At 39.4% G+C, this 15759-nt stretch overlaps 24 non-coding genes across 24 annotated transcripts; all 24 read left to right on the top strand.

Annotated features, from left to right (window-relative positions):
* The first annotated feature begins 2688 nt into the window (after nt 1-2688).
* On the top strand, nt 2689-2760 carry trnaa-ugc (transfer RNA alanine (anticodon UGC)). Its single transcript has one exon. It is a non-coding gene; the product is annotated as a tRNA-Ala (tRNA).
* Nucleotides 2761-3115: 355 nt separating this feature from the next.
* On the top strand, nt 3116-3187 carry trnaa-ugc (transfer RNA alanine (anticodon UGC)). Its single transcript has one exon. It is a non-coding gene; the product is annotated as a tRNA-Ala (tRNA).
* A 3215-nt stretch (nt 3188-6402) lies between these two features.
* Nucleotides 6403-6477, top strand: trnaa-cgc (transfer RNA alanine (anticodon CGC)). Its single transcript has one exon. It is a non-coding gene; the product is annotated as a tRNA-Ala (tRNA).
* A 345-nt stretch (nt 6478-6822) lies between these two features.
* On the top strand, nt 6823-6894 carry trnaa-cgc (transfer RNA alanine (anticodon CGC)). The gene has a single exon. It is a non-coding gene; the product is annotated as a tRNA-Ala (tRNA).
* A 142-nt stretch (nt 6895-7036) lies between these two features.
* trnaa-ugc (transfer RNA alanine (anticodon UGC)) lies at nt 7037-7107 on the top strand. Its single transcript has one exon. It is a non-coding gene; the product is annotated as a tRNA-Ala (tRNA).
* Nucleotides 7108-7249: 142 nt separating this feature from the next.
* On the top strand, nt 7250-7320 carry trnaa-ugc (transfer RNA alanine (anticodon UGC)). The gene has a single exon. It is a non-coding gene; the product is annotated as a tRNA-Ala (tRNA).
* Nucleotides 7321-7394: 74 nt separating this feature from the next.
* Nucleotides 7395-7467, top strand: trnaa-agc (transfer RNA alanine (anticodon AGC)). Its single transcript has one exon. It is a non-coding gene; the product is annotated as a tRNA-Ala (tRNA).
* Nucleotides 7468-7610: 143 nt separating this feature from the next.
* On the top strand, nt 7611-7682 carry trnat-ugu (transfer RNA threonine (anticodon UGU)). The gene has a single exon. It is a non-coding gene; the product is annotated as a tRNA-Thr (tRNA).
* An 883-nt stretch (nt 7683-8565) lies between these two features.
* On the top strand, nt 8566-8637 carry trnaa-ugc (transfer RNA alanine (anticodon UGC)). Its single transcript has one exon. It is a non-coding gene; the product is annotated as a tRNA-Ala (tRNA).
* A 143-nt stretch (nt 8638-8780) lies between these two features.
* Nucleotides 8781-8852, top strand: trnaa-ugc (transfer RNA alanine (anticodon UGC)). Its single transcript has one exon. It is a non-coding gene; the product is annotated as a tRNA-Ala (tRNA).
* Nucleotides 8853-9208: 356 nt separating this feature from the next.
* trnaa-ugc (transfer RNA alanine (anticodon UGC)) lies at nt 9209-9279 on the top strand. The gene has a single exon. It is a non-coding gene; the product is annotated as a tRNA-Ala (tRNA).
* Nucleotides 9280-9421: 142 nt separating this feature from the next.
* Nucleotides 9422-9493, top strand: trnaa-ugc (transfer RNA alanine (anticodon UGC)). The gene has a single exon. It is a non-coding gene; the product is annotated as a tRNA-Ala (tRNA).
* Nucleotides 9494-9637: 144 nt separating this feature from the next.
* Nucleotides 9638-9709, top strand: trnaa-cgc (transfer RNA alanine (anticodon CGC)). Its single transcript has one exon. It is a non-coding gene; the product is annotated as a tRNA-Ala (tRNA).
* A 795-nt stretch (nt 9710-10504) lies between these two features.
* trnaa-ugc (transfer RNA alanine (anticodon UGC)) lies at nt 10505-10576 on the top strand. The gene has a single exon. It is a non-coding gene; the product is annotated as a tRNA-Ala (tRNA).
* A 573-nt stretch (nt 10577-11149) lies between these two features.
* trnaa-ugc (transfer RNA alanine (anticodon UGC)) lies at nt 11150-11221 on the top strand. Its single transcript has one exon. It is a non-coding gene; the product is annotated as a tRNA-Ala (tRNA).
* A 142-nt stretch (nt 11222-11363) lies between these two features.
* trnaa-ugc (transfer RNA alanine (anticodon UGC)) lies at nt 11364-11435 on the top strand. The gene has a single exon. It is a non-coding gene; the product is annotated as a tRNA-Ala (tRNA).
* A 440-nt stretch (nt 11436-11875) lies between these two features.
* On the top strand, nt 11876-11947 carry trnaa-ugc (transfer RNA alanine (anticodon UGC)). The gene has a single exon. It is a non-coding gene; the product is annotated as a tRNA-Ala (tRNA).
* A 569-nt stretch (nt 11948-12516) lies between these two features.
* trnaa-ugc (transfer RNA alanine (anticodon UGC)) lies at nt 12517-12588 on the top strand. The gene has a single exon. It is a non-coding gene; the product is annotated as a tRNA-Ala (tRNA).
* A 574-nt stretch (nt 12589-13162) lies between these two features.
* Nucleotides 13163-13234, top strand: trnaa-agc (transfer RNA alanine (anticodon AGC)). The gene has a single exon. It is a non-coding gene; the product is annotated as a tRNA-Ala (tRNA).
* Nucleotides 13235-14022: 788 nt separating this feature from the next.
* Nucleotides 14023-14094, top strand: trnaa-cgc (transfer RNA alanine (anticodon CGC)). Its single transcript has one exon. It is a non-coding gene; the product is annotated as a tRNA-Ala (tRNA).
* A 475-nt stretch (nt 14095-14569) lies between these two features.
* Nucleotides 14570-14641, top strand: trnaa-cgc (transfer RNA alanine (anticodon CGC)). Its single transcript has one exon. It is a non-coding gene; the product is annotated as a tRNA-Ala (tRNA).
* Nucleotides 14642-15196: 555 nt separating this feature from the next.
* trnat-ugu (transfer RNA threonine (anticodon UGU)) lies at nt 15197-15268 on the top strand. The gene has a single exon. It is a non-coding gene; the product is annotated as a tRNA-Thr (tRNA).
* Nucleotides 15269-15409: 141 nt separating this feature from the next.
* Nucleotides 15410-15481, top strand: trnaa-ugc (transfer RNA alanine (anticodon UGC)). Its single transcript has one exon. It is a non-coding gene; the product is annotated as a tRNA-Ala (tRNA).
* A 143-nt stretch (nt 15482-15624) lies between these two features.
* trnaa-cgc (transfer RNA alanine (anticodon CGC)) lies at nt 15625-15696 on the top strand. Its single transcript has one exon. It is a non-coding gene; the product is annotated as a tRNA-Ala (tRNA).
* Nucleotides 15697-15759: the final 63 nt, after the last annotated feature.

Raw genomic sequence — 15759 nt, 5'->3', positions numbered from 1 at the left:
GAATGTTATTGATGACATTGCTCCTGTGAAAGTCAGCAAGAAGACTGGCAGACAGAAATCAGCTTGGAGAAAATCAACAGCAGTTCAGGGTATGAAAAGACAATGCAGAAAATCTGAGCGGATGTGGCGGAAGACAAAACTTGAAATTCACTATAGCATCTATAAAGACAGCCTTCATGCTTTCAATGTGGAACTAGCCACAGCTAGACAGACCTTCTTCTCAAACCTTATAAACAGTAACTTAAACAACACTCACACTCTTTTTGCTACAGCTGAGAGACTAACAAACCCCCCAAGTCAGATTCCCAGTGAAATGCACTCCGACAGCAAATGCAATGAGTTTGCTTCCTTCTTTTCTGAGAAGATCAATAATTTTAGAAAGGTGATTAGCACTTCCTCAAGTCATGCAGCGGTCCGACAGATTCGACCGCAATTTCAAAATTAAGTTACTATGTCTGTTTTTGAAGCAACTGATAGCAAAATTTTGGACTTGTAACTTAAACAACACTCGCATACAAACAAGAATAGCAACATTTTGGAAGAAATAGTACAGCACCTTAGATAATCTGCTATCTTGGCACGCTTCCCACATCTTTTTTCAAAAGTGTGTTTAACTGTTTAGAAGCAGATCTCTTAGAAGTGGTGAATGCCTCACTTCGTTCTGGGATTTTTCCAAACTCCCTGAAAACTGCAGTTGTTAAGCCCCTCCTCAAAAAGAGCAATCTTGATAACACCATACTGAGCAAATATAGTGTAGCGCTTACTATCTAGCTAATAACTTGTAGATTAATCAGTAACTTCTTATATGCCAATCTATGGACCAGCGTCTACAAAACCCAGAAATCAATTTTTCCGCTGCGCCACATTCTGCGCTCTCATTGGCCCATCTCAAGTTCAAAACTGATCAATATTGCTCACATTAATAACCAAATAAAAATATATGTTTGTATAAAATTAGTATTTATTTTATGAATATACTTCTTTTAAGTAGTTTTCACATTATACATTAATAACCAAATAAAAATATATTTTGTATAAAATTTATATTTCTTTTATGAATATACTTCAAGTAGTTTTCATATTATTATGTTATTATATTAATAACATTATTTATTTCTGTGTTACTCTCTGGTAACCTTGGTTACAATAGACCAATATCAAATATTCCTTTTATAGGCAAGATTATTGAAATTGGACATCCATGACAAGCGGAGTCCCACAAGGCTCAATTCTTGCACCGCTCTTGTTTAGCCTGTACTGTATATGCTCCCACTAAGTCAACTAATAAAAAAGAACCAAATTGCCTATCACAGCTATGCTGATGATACCCAGATTTACCTAGCTTTATCAGCAAATGACTACAGCCCCATTGACTCCCTCTGTCAATGCATTGATGAAATTAACATTTGGATGTGCCAAAACTTTCTTCAGTTAAACAAGGAGAAATCCAAAGTCATTGCATTTGGAAACAAAGATGAAGTTCTCAAGGTGAATGCATACCTTGACTCTAGGAGTCAAACAACTAAAAATCTAGTCAAGAATCTTGGTGTGATTCTGGAGTCAAACCTTAGTTTCAGTAGTCATGTCAAAGCAGTAACTAAATCAGCATACTATCATCTCAAAAACATTGCAAGAATTAGATGTTTTGTTTTCAGTCAAGACTTGGGAGAAACTTGTTCATGCCTTTATCACCAGCAGGGTGGACTATTGTAATTGTCTCCTCACCGGCCTTCCCAATAAGACCATTAGACAGCTGCAGCTCATACAGGACGCTGCTGCCAGAATTCTGACTAGAACCAGAAAATCTGAACATATCACACCAGTCCTTATTACAGACCACTCAGATAATTAGGATCAAGTCAGTTAGAAATACCAAGGGTTGACACAAAACAAGGGGAGTCCACTTTTAGCTATTATGCTGCCCGCAGTTGGAACCAGCTTCCAGAAGAGATCAGATGTGCTAAAACATTAGCTACATTTAAATCTAGACTCAAAACTCATCAGTTTAGCTGTGCATTTATTGATTGAGCACTGTGCTACATCCGAACTGATTGCACTGTTATTTTATGCATAATCATTTACTATTTGTAACTGTTTTAAATTTATTTTAAATCAATATTTAAATCATTTTAAAAGTTTTTCCTTGTTTCATTGTTGTGATTATTTTTTTATGATTATTTAACTTTTTTTATGTAAAGCACTTTGAATTACCATTGTGTATGAAATGTACTATATAAATAAACTTGCCTTGCCTTGCTAGAAACAGTGCCTTCCAACTGGGGATGTAGCTCAGTGGTAGATCCTGGGTTCAATCCCCAACATCTCCACACACTGTTAAAATTTGATTTCAGAAAAAAAAGGTTTCAATTTGGTCCTGCGAGTTACCACATCTGGAATTAAAAGCGTTTGTTAACCTACAGTGGCAGAAAAAAACTTGTTTTACCTCAGTGGTAGAAAAAGTTTTTCTGACTGGGGATGTAGCTCAGTGGTAGAGTGCATGCTTCGCATGGCTGATGGCCTGGGTTCAATCCCCAGCATCTTTGCATACTGTTAGAATTAAATTTTAGAAAAAGCGATTTCAATTTGGTCCTGTAGCATTACCACATCTGGAATTAATAGCATTTGTAAACCTACAGTATCAGAAAAAAACTTGTTTTACCTCAGTGGTAGAAAAGTTGCCTTCCAACAGGGGAAGTAGCTCAGTGGTAGAGCACATGCTTTGCATGAATGAGGTCCTGGGTTCAATCCCCAGCAGCTCTACACTGTTAACATTTAATTTAAGCAAAACGGTTTCAATTTAGTGCTGTAGAGTTACCACATCTGGAATTAATAGCATTGGTAAACCTAAAGTATCAGAAAAAACTTGTTGTACGTCAGTGGTAGAAAAAGTCCTTCAAACAGGAGATGTAGCTCAGTGGTAGAGTGCATGCTTTGCATGTAAGAGGATCTGGGATCAATCCTTAGCATCTCCAGACACTGTTCAAATTTAATTTCAGCAAAACTGTTTTAATGTGGTCCTGTAGCATTACCATATCTGGAATTAATAGCATTTCTAAACCTACAATATCAGAAAAAAACGTGTTGTACCTCAGTGGTAGAAAACATCTTTCCAACTGGGGATGTAGCTCAGTGGTATAGCGCATGCTTTGCATGTATGAGGTACTGGATTCAATCCCCAGCATCTCCACAGACTTGCTTAAATTTAATTTCAGCAAAACGGTTTCAATTTGGTCCTGTAGCGTTACCACATCTGGAATTAATAACATTGGTACACCTACAGTAGTAGAACAAACTTGTTGTACCTCAGTGGTAGAAAAGGTCCTTCCAGCAGGAGATGTAGCTCGGTGGTAAAGCGCATGCTTTGCATGTTTGAGGTCTTGGGTTCAATCCACAGACTGTAACATTTTAATTTCAGTAAAACGGATTAAATTTGGTCCTGTTGAGTTTCCACATCTGGAATTAATAGCATTGGTACACCTACAGTAGTAGAAAAAACTTGTTGTTCATCAGTGGTAGAAAAGGTTTTTCCACCTGGGGATGTAGCTCAGTGGTGGAGCGCATGCTTTGAATCTATGAGGTCCTGGATTCAATACCCAGCATCTCCACAGACTGGTCAAATTTAATTTCAGCAAAACGAATTCAATTTTGTCCTGTTGAGTTTCCACATCTGGAATTAATAGCGTTGGTACACCTACAGAAGCAGAAAAAAACTTGTACCTCGGTAGTAACGTTTTTTCAATTTGGGATGTAGCTCAGTGGTAGTGCGCATGCTTTGCATGTACGAGGTCATGTGTTCAATTCCCAGCGTCTCCATAGACTTTTAAAAATTAATTTCAGCAAAACGGTTTCAATGTGGTCCTGTAGTGTTACCACCAGGGTTTGAAATTAACACCGGCCAACCCGCCAAATGCGGGTAAAAATCAGCTGTGGCGGGTAACGCTGTCAAATCACTAGCCAATTTGGCGGGTTACTTTTCGTAAATTATGTTTACTAATTAATTTCTTGAGGAAGTTCATGTAAGCCAAATCTGCACAGATTTAGTGTAAATACTGAACTCGAGACTCATCATGATATATTAAATAAGCCTAATTGCGCAGCATCTGGGCATATCTAGCTTACTTGAACATACCCAGCGATGTAGCAGAACCTTTAATGTTGGCCATCGGGAGCACCGGGACATTCCCGGTGGGCCGATCGCCGAAGCGAGGGAGACCTTATATTAGGCGCTGTTTTTAAATTACAGCCCACGCGAAACTGCAAAAAGCAAGTACTCCAAAAGTGTGAAGCGGTGCTACCCGGTGCATCCGCCAGCCACGTGTTAAAGCAGAGCGGGATCAGTCTCCCGCACAGCGCTGCGCTTCCGCCACGATTTATAAGAGATAAACAGCACAAATCGCTCGATCCATTCAGGAATGAAACAGAATTGTGTTATACAGTTGTGTGATATGACAACATTAACGGTTCTTCCTGAAAACAGCTATGACAAGGTAAAATGCATGTAAACAAACTGCAGTGTAAACAAACTTTAATAGCTTATTTCTCTTTAAATGTTTCATTCTAATTAATTTTAATTTAAGTAAAATGTTAATTCAGTAAGAGCCTGATTAAAGATAAAAATCAGTGTCTCTGTAATTTAGAGACACTTATAAATGAGGTGTTTTCCATTTACAAATATTATAAAGTTCTTAAAGGGATAGTTCACCCAAAAATTAAAACTGTCATCATTTAGGCTACTCAGCATCATGTCATTCCAAACCTGTATGAATTTCTTTCTTCTGTGGAACATAAAAGAAGATATTTTAAGAAATGTTTGTCCATACAGTAGAAATCAAGGGTAACCAAAATGGTTTGGTAACATTCTACAAAATATCTTTTGTGTTTTACAGAAGAAAGTAAGTCATACAGGTTTGGAAAGACATGAGGGTGAGGAAAGGATGACAGCATTTATTAGCAGTAAATTTCCTATGTTCTAGCACAAAATCAATGCTTATACTGTCAAGTGCATTTCTATGTGACAAAAATGCAGTAGGCTATTAGTTTGTTGCATTTGCTGTGAATTCAGAAATATATCATTATTTGTTTTTGTCCTCATTTATCTATTTCTTTACTTACTCCAATTGAAGGCCCTATAACACAGCGAAACATTCACAGGGGACCTTGAGGGCCGGGTAGGCTGGATTTGTCCAGGGACGAATTTTAACCCCAGTCCAGCCCTGTACCCATCACTACGCAACAAATAATGGCGTCACGGGCGCACTGGTTTCCTTTGCATTGAAGCAATAAAGAAAAGTAAAAAAATGCCTGAGGACTCGCACCGTCTATCTACGGTGGAATCTACACCAGATGCGACAAAATACTATAGAACCCATTATAATCGGTGATGCGGCCTACACTGGATGTGGCACAGCACAGCACGACAAATCCCCGACAGTAAACTGATGCCTCATTCTATTTATGACGTAGGCCTACTGTTTGACAAAGTACAAATGATTTGCAATGGTCACTTTGTCGCATCCAGTGTGGACAGCCTCAAGCTGTTGGCTTACCTCCGGCCTTTTTTTCATAATTTATTTGTTAATTTTTTTTGACTAGTAGAAATTATGAATGGCCGGTAACTTAAAAATTTAGTAGCCAAATTGGCTGGTGAGTGAAAAAGTTAATTTCAAACCCTGGTTACCACATCTGGAATTAATAGCATTTGTAAACCTACAAAAGCAGAAAAAACTTGTACCTCAGTGGTAGAAAATATGCCTTTCAACTGGGGATATAACTCAGTGGTAGAGCGCATGCTTTGCATCTACGAGGTGCTGGATTCAATACCCAGCATCTCCACAGACTGGTCAAATTTAATTTCAGCAAAACGGATTCAATTTTGTCCTATTGAGTTTCCACATCTGGAATTAATGGTGTTGGTAAACCTACAGTATCTGAAAAAACTTGTTGTACCTTAGTGGTAAAAATGCTCCTACCAAATGGGCATGTAGCTCATTGGTAGAGCGCATGCTTCACATGGATGATGGCCTGGGTTCAATCCCCAGCATCTGTGCACACTGTTAAAATTAAATTTTAGAAAAAGCGATTTCAATTTGGTCCTGTAGCATTACCACATCTGAAATTAATAGCGTTTGTAAACCTACAGTATCAGAAAAAACTTGTTTTACCTCAGTGGTGGAAAAGTTTCCTTCCAACGGGGGAAGTAGCTCAGTTGTAGAGCACATGCTTTGCATGAGGGAGATCCTGGGTTCAATCCCCAACAGCTCTACACTGTTAACATTTAATTTAAACAAAACGGTTTCAATTTAGTGCTGTAGAGTTACCACATCTGGAATTAATAGCGTTGTTAAACCTACAATATCAGAAAAAACTTGTTGTAAGTCAGTGGTAGAAAAAGTCATTCCAACTGGAGATGTAGCTCAGTGGTAGAGCGCATGCTTCGCATTTATGAGGAAGTCCTGGGTTCAATCCCCAGCATCTCCACAGACTGTTAAAATTTAATTTCAGCAAAACGGTTTCAATTTAGTCTTGTAGCGTTACCACATCTGGAATTAATAGCATTGGTACACCTACAGTAGTAGAAAAAACTTGTTGTACCTCAGTGGTAGAAAACGTCTTTCTAACTGGGGATGTAGCTCAGTGGAAGAGCGCCTACTTTGCATGTGTGAGGTCTTGGGTTCAATCCACAGACTGTAAAATTTTAATTTCAGTAAAACAGATTCAATTTGGTCCTTCTGAGTTTCCACATCTGGAATTAATAGCATTGGTAAACCTACAGTAGCAGAAAGAACTTGTTGTACGTCAGTGGTAGAAAAGATCCTTCCAACTGGGGATATAGCTCAGTGTTAGAGCGCATGCTTCGCATGTATGAGGTCCTGGGTTAAATCCCCAGCATCTCCACAGACTGTTAAAATTTAATTTCAGCAAAACTGTTTCAATTTGGTCCTATAGCGTTACCACATCTGGAATTAATAGCATTTGTAAACCTATAGTAGCAGAAAGAACTTGTTGTACGTTAGTGGTAGAAAAGGTCCTTCCACCTGGGGATGTAGCGAGTGGTAGAGCGCATGCTTTGCATGTATGAGGTCCTGGGTTCAATCCCCAGCATCTCCACAGACTGTTAAAATTTAATTTCAGCAAAACAGTTTCAATTTGGTCCTGTAGCATTACCACATCTGGAATTAATAGCATTTGTAAACCTACAGTAGCAGAAAGAACCTGTTGTAGGTCAGTGGTAGAAAAGGTCATCCCAAATGGGGATGTAGCTAGTGGTAGAGCGCATGTTTTGCATCTATGAGGTCCTGGGTTCAATCCCCAGCATCTCCACAGACTGTTAAAATTTAATTTCAGCAAAATGTATTCAATTTGTTCCTATTGAGCATAGTAAAACTATTTCATCTGGGGATGTAGCTCAGTTGGTAGAGCGCATGCTTAGCATGTATGAGGTCCTGGGTTCAATCCCCAGCATCTCCACAGACTTTTAAAAATTAATTTCAGCAAAACGGTTTCAATTTGATCCTGTAGCGTTACCACATCTGGAATTAATAGCATTTGTAAACCTACAGAAGCAGAAAAAACTGGTTGTACCTCAGTGGTAGAAAATGTGCATTGCAATTGGGGATGTAGCTCAGTGGTAAAGCGCATGCTTTGTACGTATGAGGTCCTGGGTTCAATCCCCAGCATCTCCGCAGCCTGTAAAATTTTAATTTCAGCAAAACGGATTCAATTTGGTCCTGTTGAGTTTCCACATCTGGAATTAAAAGCCTTGGTACAACTACAGTAGTAGAAAAACTTGTTGTTCATCAGTGGTAGAAAAGGTCCTTCCATCTGGCTGTGTAGCTCAGTGGTAGAGCGCATGTTTTGCATGTATGAGGTCCTGGGTTCAATCCCCCAGCATCTCCACAGACTGTTACATTTTAATTTCAGCAAATCTGTTTCAATTTTGTCCTGTAGCGTTACCACATCTGGAATTAATAGCATTTCTAAACCTACAATATCAGAAAAAAACTTGTTGTACCTCAGTGGTAGAAAATATGCCTTTCAATTGGGGAATTTTGTCCTCTTGAGTTTCCACATCTGGAATTAACAGTGTTGGCAAACCTACAGTATCAGAAAAAACTTGTTGTATCTCAGTGGTAGAAACAGTCATTCCAACTGGGCATGTAGCTCATGGTTTGCATGTATGAGGTTTTGGGATCAATCCTTAGCATCTCCAGACACTGTTCAAATTTAATTTCAGCAAAACTGTTTTAATGTGGTCCTGTAGCGTTACCACATCTGGAATTAATAGCATTTTTAAACCTACAATATCAGAAAAAAAACTTGTACCTCAGTGGTAGAAAATGTGCCTTTCAACTGGGGAAGTAGCTCAGTGGTAGAGCGCATGTTTTGCATCTATGAGGTCCTGTATTCAACACCCAGCATCTCCACAGACTGGTCAAATTTAATATCTGCAAAACGGATTCAATTTGGTCCTATTGAGTTTCCACATCTGGAATTAATAGTGTTTGTAAACCTACAGTATCAGAACAAAATTGTTGTACCTCAGAGATAGAAACGGTCCTTCCAGCTGGGCATGTAGCTCAGTGGTAGAGTGCATTTTTTGCATGTATGAGGTCCTGGGTTCAATCCCCAGCATCTCCACAGACTGTTACATTTTAATTTCAGCAAATCGGTTTCAATTTGGTCCTGTAGCGTTACCATATCTGGAATTAACAGCATTTCTAAACCTACAATATCAGAAAAAAACTAGTTGTACCTCAGTGGTAGTAAAGATCCTTCAAACTGGGGATGTAGCTCAGTGGTAGAGCGCATGCTTTGCATTTGTGAGGTCCTGGATTCAATCCCCAGCATCTCCACAGACTGTTAAACTTTAATTTCAGCAAATCGGTTACAAATTGGTCCTGTAGAGTTACCACATCTGGAATTAATAGCATTTCTAAACCTACAATATCAGAAAAAAACATGTTGTACCTCAATGGTAGAAAATGTGCCTTTTAGCTGGGGATGTAGATCAGTGGTAGAGCGCATGCTTTGCATCTATGAAGTCCTGGATTCAATACCCAGCATCTCCACAGACTTAAAATTTAATTTCAGCAAAACGGTTTCAATTTCGTCCTGTAGCGTTACCACATCTGGAATGAATAGCATTTGTAAACCTACAGTAGCAGAAAGAACTTGTTGTACGTCAGTGGTAGAAAAGGTCCTTCCAACTGGGGATGTAGCTAGTGGTAGAGCGCATGCTTTGCATGTATGAGGTCCTGGGTTCAATACCCAGCATCTCCTCAGACTGGTAAAATTTAATTTCAGCAAAACGGATTCAATTTGGTCCTGTTGAGTTTCCATATCTGGAATTAACGGTGTTGGTAAACCTACAGTATCAGAAAAAACTTGTTGTATCTCAGTGGTAGAAACGGTCATTCCAACGGGGCATGTAGCTCAGTGGTAGAGTGCATGCTTTGCATGTATGACGTCCTGGGTCCAATCCCCAGCATCTCCACAGACTGTTAAATTTTAATTTCAGCAAATCGGTTTCAATTTGGTCCTGTAGCATTACCACATCTGAAATTAAAAGCATTTCTAAACCTACAGTAGTAGAAAAAACTTGCTGTACCTCAAGTGGTAGAAAATGTGCCTTTAAACTGGGGATGTCGCTCAGTGGTAGAGCGCATGCTTCGCGTGTATGAGGTCCTGGGTTCAATCCCCAGCATCTCCACAGACTTTTAAAATTTAATTTCAGCAAAACGGTTTCAATTTGGTCCTGTAGTGTTACCAAATCTAGAATTAATAGCATTTGTAAAGCTACAGTAGCAGAAAAAACTTGTTGTACCTCAGTACAAACGCTCTTTCAATTTGGGATGTAGCTCAGTGGTAGCGCGCATCCTTCCCCTGTATGAGGTCCTGGGTTCAATTCCCAGTATCTCCACAGACTTGTAAGAATTAATTTCAGCAAAACTTTTCTATGTGGTCCTGTAGCGTTACCACATCTGGAATTAATAGCATTTGTAAACCTACAGAAGCAGAAAATACGTGTTGTACCTTAGTGGTAGAAAATATGCCTTTCAACTGGGGAATTTTGTCCTATTGAGTTTCCACATCTGGAATTAATAGCATTTGTAAACCTACAGAAGCAGAAAATACGTGTTGTACCTTAGTGGTAGAAAATATGCCTTTCAACTGGGGAATTTTGTCCTATTGAGTTTCCACATCTGGAATTAATAGCATTTGTAAACCTACAGAAGCAGAAAATACGTGTTGTACCTTAGTGGTAGAAAATATGCCTTTCAACTGGGGAATTTTGTCCTATTGAGTTTCCACATCTGGAATTAATAGCATTTGTAAACCTACAGAAGCAGAAAATACGTGTTGTACCTTAGTGGTAGAAAATATGCCTTTCAACTGGGGAATTTTGTCCTATTGAGTTTCCACATCTGGAATTAACAGTGTTGGTAAATCTACAGTATCAGAAAAAACTTGATGTATGTCAGTGGTAGAAACAGTCATTCCAACTGGGCATGTAGCTCAGTGGTAGAGCGCATGCGTTGCATGTATGTGGTCCTGGGTTCAAACCCCAGCATCTCCACAGACTGTTAGATTTTAATTTCAGCAAATCGGTTTCAATTTGGTCCTGTAGCGTTACCACATCTGGAATTAATAGCATGTCTAAACCTACAATATCAGAAAAAAACTTGTTGTACCTCAGTGGTAGAAAATGTGCCTTTCAACTGGGGATGTAGATCAGTGGTAGAGCGCATGCTTTTCATCTATGAGGTCCTGGATTCAATACCCAGCATCTACACAGACTGGTCAAATGTAATTTCAGCAAAACGGATTCAATTTAGTCCTATTGAGTTTCCACAAAAGGAATTAATAGTGTTTGTGAACCTATAGTATCAGAAAAAAACTTCTTGTACCTCAGTGGTAGAAAAGGTTCTTCCAACTGGGCATGTAGCTCAGTGGTAGAGTGCGTGCTTTGCATGTATGAGGTTCTGGGATCAATCCTTAATATCTCCAGACACTGTTCAAATTTAATTTCAGCAAAACGGATTCAATTTGGTCCTGTTGAGTTTCCACATCTGGATTTAATAGCATTTGAAAACCTACAGAAGCAAAAAGAACTTGTTGTACCTCAGTGGTAGAAAGCATCTTTCCAACTGGGGATGTAGCTCAGTGGAACAGCGCATGCTTTGCATGTATGAGGTCCTGGGTTCAATCCCCAACATCTCCACAGACTTTAAACTTTTAATTTCAGCAAAACAGATTTAATTTGGTCTTGTAGAGTTACCATATTTGGAATTAATAGCATTGGTAAACCTACAGTAGCAGAAAGATCTTGTTGTACGTCAGTGGTAGAAAAGATCCTTCCAACTGGGGATGTAGCTCAGTGGTAGAGCGCATGCTTTGCGTGTATGAGGTCCTGGGTTAAATCCCCAGCATCTCCACAGACTTAAAATTTAATTTCAGCAAAACAGTTTCAATTTGGTCCTGTAGCGTTACCACATCTGGAATGAATAGCATTTGTAAACCTACAGTAGCAGAAAGAACTTGTTGTACGTCAGTGGTAGAAAAGGTCCTTCCAACTGGGATGTAGCTAGTGGTACAGCCCATGCTTTGCATGTATGAGGTCCTGGGTTCAATCCCCCAGCATCTCCACAGACTTTTAAAAATTAATTTCAGCAAAACGGTTTCAATGTCGTCCTGTAGCGTTACCACATCTGGAATTAATAGCATTTCTAAACCTACAATATCAGAAAAAAACTTGTTGTACCTTAGTGGTAGAAAAGATTCTTCCGTTGGCACATCTGGATTTAATAGCATTTGAAAACCTACAGAAGCTGAAAGAACTTGTTGTACCTCAGTGGTAGAAAAGATCCTTCCAACTGGGGATGTAGCTCAGTGGTAGAACACATGCTTTGCACGTATGAGGTCCTGGGTTCAATCCCCAACATCTCCGCAGCCTGTAAAATTTTAATTTCAGCAAAACGGATTCAATTTGGTCCTGTTGAGCTTCCACATCTGGAATTAAAAGCCTTGTTACAACTACAGTGGTAGAAAAACTTGTTGTTCATCAGTGGTAGAAAAGGTCCTTCCATCTGGCTATGTAGCTCAGTGGTGGAGCGCATGCTTTGCATGTATGAGGTCCTGGGTTCAATACCCAACATCTCCTCAGACTGGTAAAATTTAATTTCAGCAAAACGGATTCAATTTGGTCCTGTTGAGTTTCCATATCTGGAATTAACAGTGTTGGTAAACCTACAGTATCAGAAAAAACTTGTTGTATCTCAGTGGTAGAAACGGTCATTCCAACTGGGCATGTAGCTCAGTGGGAGAGTGCATGCTTTGCATGTATGAGGTTCTGGGATCAATCCTTAGCATCTCCAGACACTGTTCAAATTTAATTTCAGCAAAACTGTTTTAATGTGGTCCTGTAGCGTTTCCACATCTGGAATTAAAAGCATTGGTACACCTACAGTAGTAGAAAAAACTTCTTGATCATCAGTGGCAGAAAAGGTCCTTCCGTCTAGGGATGTAGCTCAGTGGTAGAGTGCATACTTTGCATGTATGAGGTCCTGGGTTCAATCCCCAGCATCTCCACAGACTGTTAAATTTTAATTTCAGCAAATCGTTTTCTATTTGGTCCTGTAGCATTACCACATCTGAAATTAAAAGCATTTCTAAACCTACAGTAGTAGAAAAAACTTGCTGTACCTCAAGTGGTAGAAAATGTGCCTGGCAACTGGGGATGTAGCTCAGTGGTAGAGCGCATGCTTTGCAACTATGAGGTCTTGGATTCAGTACCCAGCATCTCCGCAGACTGGTCAAATGTAATTTTAGTAAAACTGTTTTAATGTGGTCCTGTAGCGTTACCACGTCTGGAATTAATAGTATTTCTAAACCTAAAATATCAGAAAAAAACTTGTTGTACCTCAGTGGTAGAAAAGATCCTTCCAACTGGGGATGTAGCTGATTCGTAGAGCGCATGCTTTGCATCTTTGAGGTCCTGGATTCAATCCCCAGCATCTCCACAGACTGTTAAACTTTTATTTCAGCAATACGGATTCAATTTGGTCCTGCTGAGTTTCAACATCTGGAATTAATAGCATTGTTACACCTACAGTAGTAGAAGAAAGTTGTTGTACCTCAGTGGTAGAAAATGTGCCTTTCAACTGGGGATGTAGCTCAGTGGTAGAGCGCATGCTTAGCATGTATGAGGTCCTGGGTTCAATCCCCAGCATGTCCACAGGCTTTTAAATTTTAATTTCAGAAAATCGGTTTCAATTTGGTCCTGTAGTGTTACCACATCTGGAATTAATAGCGTTTGTAAACCTACAGAAGCAGAAAAAACTTGTTGTACCTCAGTGGTAGAAAATGTGCCTTGCAACTGGGGATATATAGCTCAGTTGTAAAGCGCATGCTTGCATCTATGAGGTCCTGGATTCAGTACCCAGCATCTCCACAGACTGGTCAAATGTAATTTCAGCAAAACGGATTCAATTTGGTCCTATTGAGTTTCAACATCTGGAATTAATAGTGTTTGTAAACCTACAGTATCAGAAAAAAGTTGTTGTACCTCAGTGATAGAAAAGGTCTTTCCAACTGGGCATGTAGCTCAGTGGTGGAGTGCATGCTTTGCATGTATGAGGCTCCTGGATCAATCCTTAGCATCGCCAGACACTGTTCAAATTCAATTTCAGCAAAACTGTTTTAATGTGGTCCTGTGGCGTTACCACATCTGGAATTAATGGCATTTCTAAACTTAAAATATCAGAAAAAAACTTGTTGTACCTCAGTGGTAGAAAAGATCTTTCCAACTGGGGATGTAGCTCAGTGGTAGAGCGCATACTTTGCATCTTTGAGGTCCTGGATTCAATCCCCAGCATTTCCACAGACTGTTAAAATTTAATTTCAGCAAAACGGATTCAATTTGGTCCTGTTGAGTTTCAACATCTGGAATTAATAGCATTGTTACACCTACAGTAGTAGAAAAAACTTGTTGTACCTCAGTGGTAGAAAATGAGCCTTTCAATTGGGGATGTAGCTCAGTGGTAGAGCGCAAGCTTCGCATGTATGAGTTCCTGGGTTCAATACCCAGCATCTCCACAGACTTTTAAAATTTAATTTCAGCAAAACGGTTGCAATGTGGTCCTGTAGCGTTACCACATCTGGAATTAATAGCATTTGTAAACCTACAGAAGCAGAAAAAACGTGTTATACCTCAGTAGTAGAAAATATGCCTTTCAACTGGGGAATTTTGTCCTATTGAGTTTCCACATCTGGAATTAATAGCATTTGTAAACCTACAGAAGCAGAAAAAACGTGTTATACCTCAGTAGTAGAAAATATGCCTTTCAACTGGGGAATTTTGTCCTATTGAGTTTCCACATCTGGAATTAATAGCATTTGTAAACCTACAGAAGCAGAAAAAACGTGTTATACCTCAGTAGTAGAAAATATGCCTTTCAACTGGGGAATTTTGTCCTATTGAGTTTCCACATCTGGAATTAACAGTGTTGGTAAACCTACAATATCAGAAAAAACTTGTTGTACGTCAGTGATAGAAAAGATCCTTCCAACTGGGGATGTAGCTCAGTGGCAGAGCGCATGCTTCGCATGTATGAGGTCCGGGGTTAAATCCCCAGCATCTCCACATACTTAAAATTTAATTTCAGCAAAACGGTTTCAATTTGGTCCTGTAGCGTTACCACATCTGGAATGAATAGCATTTGTAAACCTACAGTAGCAGAAAGAACTTGTTGTACGTCAGTGGTAGAAAAGGTCCTTCCAATTGGGCATGTAGGTAGTGGTAGAGCGCATGCTTTGCATGTATGAGGTCCTGGGTTCAATACACAGCATCTCCTCAGATTGGTCAAATTTAATTTCAGCAAAACAGATTCAATTTGGTCCTGTAGCGTTACCAGATCTGGAATTAATAGTGTTGGTACACCTACAGTAGTAGAAAAAACTTGTTGTACCTCAGTGGTAGAAAAGGTCCTTCCAACAGGAGACGTAGCTCAGTGGTAGAGTGCATGCTTTGCATGTCTGAGGTCTTGGGTTCAATCCACAAACTGTAAAATTATAATTTCAGCAAAACGGATTCAATTTGGTCCTGTTGAGTTTCCACATCTGGAATTAATAGCATTGGTACACCTACAGTAGTAAAAAAACTTGTTGTACATCAGTGGTAGAAAAGGTTCTCCCACCTGGGGATGTAGCTCAGTGATAAAGCGCATGCTTTGTATGTATGAGGTCTTGGGTTCAATTCCCAGCATCTCCACAGGCTGTTGAAATTTAATTTCAGCAAAACGGTTTCAATTTGGTCCTGTAGTGTTACCAAATATGGATTTAACAGCATTGGTAAACCTACAGTAGTAAAAAAACTTGTTGTACATCAGTGGTAGAAAAGGTCCTTCCACCTGGGCATGTCGCTCAGTGGTAGAGTGCATGCTTTGCATATATGAGGTCCTGGGTTCAATTCCCAGCATCTCCACAGGCTGTTGAAATTTAATATCAGCAAAATGGTTTCAATTTGGTCCTGTAGCATTACCACATCTGGATTTAAAAGCATTTGAAAATCTACAATATCAGAAAAAACTTGTTGTACCTCAGTGGTAGAACAAGCACCTTTCAATTGGGGATGTAGCTCAGTGTTAGAGCGCATGTTTCGCATGTGTGAGGTCCTGGGTTCAATCCCCAGCATCTTCACAAACTGTTGAAATTTAGTTTCAGCAAAACGGTTTCAATTTGGTCCTGTAGCGTTACCACATC

The sequence above is a fragment of the Sinocyclocheilus anshuiensis genome, unplaced genomic scaffold (genome assembly GCF_001515605.1).
Source record: "Sinocyclocheilus anshuiensis isolate Anshui unplaced genomic scaffold, SAMN03320099.WGS_v1.1 scaffold2003, whole genome shotgun sequence".
NCBI lineage: Eukaryota > Metazoa > Chordata > Actinopteri > Cypriniformes > Cyprinidae > Sinocyclocheilus > Sinocyclocheilus anshuiensis.
Note: the sequence above shows the minus strand (reverse complement) of the source record. Positions and strands in the feature narration are given on the sequence as shown.